The sequence below is a fragment of the Giraffa tippelskirchi genome, chromosome X (genome assembly GCF_054371585.1).
Source record: "Giraffa tippelskirchi isolate mGirTip1 chromosome X, T2T-mGirTip1v1.2.pri, whole genome shotgun sequence".
Taxonomy (NCBI): Eukaryota; Metazoa; Chordata; class Mammalia; order Artiodactyla; family Giraffidae; genus Giraffa; species Giraffa tippelskirchi.
The window spans coordinates 79,038,626-79,042,973 of NC_137289.1; the positions used below are offsets into that span (position 1 = coordinate 79,038,626).

The 4,348-nt window shown below is 38.1% G+C and overlaps 1 pseudogene; it reads right to left on the reverse strand.

Moving 5' to 3' along the window:
• Positions 1-236: 236 nt before the first annotated feature.
• LOC145535475 (importin subunit alpha-3 pseudogene) lies at positions 237-1,778 on the reverse strand (annotated as a pseudogene).
• Positions 1,779-4,348: the final 2,570 nt, after the last annotated feature.

The following is a 4,348-nucleotide window of genomic DNA, read 5'->3' on the forward strand; positions in this document are numbered from 1 at the left end:
GTCACTCATTCTTACTTGCACCTACTCACCATCTTGACCTCATTTGGACACTTTCTGTGATTTCAAATGAAATCTTCACATTTTCTTTCCCAATTTAATGCAGCAGCAGATCCCATGAGCCAAGCTTGAGGGATCAAATCTTTATATATAGATATAGATAACTGTATCTATGTCTACCCCTATCTCTATCTATATCCAGTGCTGCATTGTACCTAACTTCCACAAAATCTTTCTTTCTAAAACTGGAACCCTTCTGTTGATACATTGGCAGATGAGTTGAAACCAAATGTTCTACCTTGTATTGCCTCTGGAACAAGGCTAGGATCTTCAACAATATCATCTGAAGAGATGAACTGATCAATGATCTCACAGGCCAATTGCTAGATGTCTTCATTTTCATGACTTTGAAGTTGTTCAATTTTCTCCAGTCCTCCACATTCTTCTATATGATTGGCTATTGTTTCTGCCTCATCTTCAGCCATTTGTAATATATTTCTCATTCCATCAAGTACTGCTTACACAACTTGTGCATCTTTTACTGTCAGCAAGTTGCAGAAAGGTGGTGTAACATTTTGCTGGATTAGGTAGGCCACTTGATCTTTTCTTTCACTAATTGTTAAGTTATTTATGGCCCACACAGCTTCTTTCTGAGTGCCAAAATCTCCCTTATCCAAAAGGAGTGTTATCACTGGTATAAGATTGGCATCAATTACTGCCTGAACCTGCTGCTAATTTCCTGCAGTGATGTTAGAGAGGAGCCACACTGCTTCTTTATTAATTTTCTCTTCAGGATGTGTTGGAAGTACAGGGAAGTGTGAAAGAGCATCACAGTCTAAAACTACTTGTGTTTGCTCATCAGTTTTGGTAACAATGTTGCACTTTTAACTTTCTGGTGGCAGAGCAGAGGAACCAAATGAGGGACTATTCCAGAGTCTATTACCACCTGTATCTGTTTGTTGCCAGCATCAGTAAGGTAAGAGAGGGCCCATACAATACCCAACATATTGGTATCTACAAACATATTTATGTCTGTGTGATGAATTAAAACACAAAAAGCTGAAAGAATCTCCTGAATGGTTTCCACTGGTGGTGGTGGGTCTTTGTGGTGATGTAAGTTAAACATAACACAAGTAACATTTCTTAAGACTGTTATAGGGATAGATGGACTTATGAAGGAAAATAAAGTTTTCACAACTCCGAGACTTATGACATAATCTCTACACTATGGCCCATCACCTATATTTCCCAATGCCCATACTGCTTGCTCTCAGACATTCTGATGGGGTGAATGGAGAAGCCTCAGGAAAAGTGGCACAGCGTTAGACTGAACTACTGTTTGAGTTTGTTCAGAGGTTCCAGATGAAATGTTTCTCAAAGCCTCTGCAGCTTCAAACTGCAGGAGAAAGAAGGATTGTCATCTCTTTCAAAACAATGGACTAAACTAGGCAATATTCCAGATTTTATTAAGTCATCAATTGGTGGATTTCAATCAATGAACAAAAGCTTCCTAGCAGCTGGAACTACACTTAATAGAATTCCCTGGTTATCACTTGAAGCATTTTGAACAACTTCTAGAAAGCTATTTTGCACTCTCTAATCACCATCTATGTCAGAGTCTCCTGTGGTATATTCCTTCTCTTTAAGAGGTATTTATCTCTTGTATTCTTTCTTAATTCAACTAAAAATTCATTCCATTGTCTTCTCATGGTCTCCAAGTCATGGTCTTTATTCTCGAAATTCTTGAGCTGTTGGTTGTCCAGTTTATCACTGTCCGCCATGGCCAGGCAGTTGGCTCCTTCCCCCGCCGAGGCCCCGTGGGATCCGCCCCAGCCACCATGCCACACGGACATTCCCATTCCCGGGAACCCTGCTACTGCCCGAACTGCTGTGCCCGCTGCTCCGCCACTTCGTTCTTCCTCTCACCTACCTCTACCATAGTTTTCTCCTCCTCTGCAGGATGGGAGGTGGCAAAGATGGCAGAATGTGCTCTCTATTCACTTTTCTTTCTTCTTCTTCTTCTTTTTTTTTTTCTTTTTGAAGGAAAAGCCTCAGGGTCAATGATTTCAATTTTCTTAACTTTAAGTTTACTAGTACTCTGTTCTGTTTACTTAAGTCTTTCCTTGAGCACCTATGTTGCAATTTTCACTTCAGTTATTGTACTTTTAAGTACCAGAACTTTTTTATGATTTTTATAATGCCTGTCTCTTTATTGATATTCACGTTTTTTTTGTATGCATTATTTTCCTGTCTTTGTCCACATCTTCCTTTAACACTTTGACCTTTTTTAGTCAGTTCTTTTGAAACTGTCATAGCTCCAATGTCTTGGCTTCCTCGGTTATATTTTTCTGTCAGTTTACTTTGTTTCTTTCAGTGGACCATACTTTTCTGTTTCTTTGCATGCCTTTTGAGTCATTTGTTAAAAGCTGGATGTTTGAATCTATTAGTGTGTTAACACTGGGAATTAGATTCTACTATTTCCTTACAATTTGCTGTTTCTTATTATATTGTTTTTGTTTTGCTGGTTTTGTTATAGTGTGTTACTGTGCCAAGGATCAGCCTGAGGTGAAAGCTTAATATCTTCATGGCTTTTTTCCTGAGCCTGTGTCTTTCGCAAAGTATGTTTAACTCCTAAATCACCCAACATATGTACTTTTTTTTTTTTCAAAAAAGCAGGTGCAGATTATTTAAACCCCTTGGATGCTGTTTTAGCCAGTTGGAGTTGAAGATATGGTAACTAGCAACTGTGACTAAACCTCCGTGATCGGGATCAGAAACCTTTACTCAAAAAATAGAGCTCCAATAGTTGCAGGACAAAATTATTTTTGCCTATCCTAGCTCTGGCAAAACATACCAGAACTATATGGTGCTAGTCTCAGGGCTTCCTGCCATAGGTCTAAGGGGAAGAGATAGATAGGTAGCCACTACCACAGTGAGGGAAGAAAATGACCAATATTAACCAAAATTTACCATCCATTAAACATCTTTATCCATTAATCTGAAGATGGGCATTTAGGTTGCTTCCACATCTTGGCTATTATAAATACTGCTAGAGTGAACATTGGGATAGATACATCTTTTCAAGTTATGTTTTTCTCCAGATATATGTCCAAGAGTGGGATTGAAGGATAATATAATAGCTCTATTTTTTAGTTTTTAAAGGAACCTCCATACTGTTCTCCATAGTGGCTGTACCAATTTACATTACTATCAACATTATAGTAGGGCTCCTTTTTCTCCACATCCCCTCCAGCAATTATTATTTGTAGATTTTTTGATGTAAAGAAGTAATACTATCACTGTTTGCAGACGGCATGGGGATTATACATAGAAAATCTTAAAGATGCTACCAGAAACTTGCTAGAGCTTCTCAACAAACTTGGTAGAGTTTCAGGATGCAAAATTAATACACAGAAATATTTTACATTTTTATACACTATCAATCAGAGATCAGACAGAGAAATTAGGGACACAATCTCATTAACATCACCTCAAAAAGAATAAACTATCTACCAATAAACCTACCTAAGGAGGCAAAAAGCCTGTACTCTAAAAATTATAATATGCTGATGAAAGAAATCAAAGAAGACACAAACAGATGGAAACATAAAACATGTTCTTATATTGGGCAAATCAATGATATCAAAACGACAATACTACACAAAGCAATCTACAGATTTAATGCAATCCCTGTCAAATTACTATTGGCATTATTCACAAAACTAGAACAATAATAATAATAATAAAATTTGTATGGGAACACAAAAGACCCTGAATACCCAAAGCAATTATGAAACAGAAAAATGGAGCTGGAGGAATTAGGCTCCTTGAATTCAGACTATAGTAAAAAGCTATAGAACTCACCAGAGTATGGTGCTGGCCAAAAAACAGAAATATAGATCAATGGATCCAAGATAGAAGCTCAGAAATAAACCCACCAATCTATGGTAAAATGTTGTTGTTCAGTCATTCAGTCATATATGACTCTTTGCAACCCCATAGACTGAAGCATTCCAGACTTCCCTGTCCTTCACTATCTCCTGGAGTTTGCTCAAAATCTTCATTGCATCTATGATGACATCCAACCATCTCATCCTTTGTTGTCCCCTTCTCCTACCATCTTTAATATTTCCCAGCATAAGGGTCTTTTCCAATGAGTCAGCTCTCACATCAGGTGGCCAAAATATTGGACCTTCAGCTTCAACCTCACTCCTTCCTGTGAATATTAAGGGTTGATTTACTTTAGGATTGACTAGTTTGATCTCCTTGCTGTCCAAGGAACTCTCAAGAGTCTTCTCCAGAGGCAGAAGAAGATAGTGGAGGAGTAAAATGGGGAGATCACCAGCCTCCC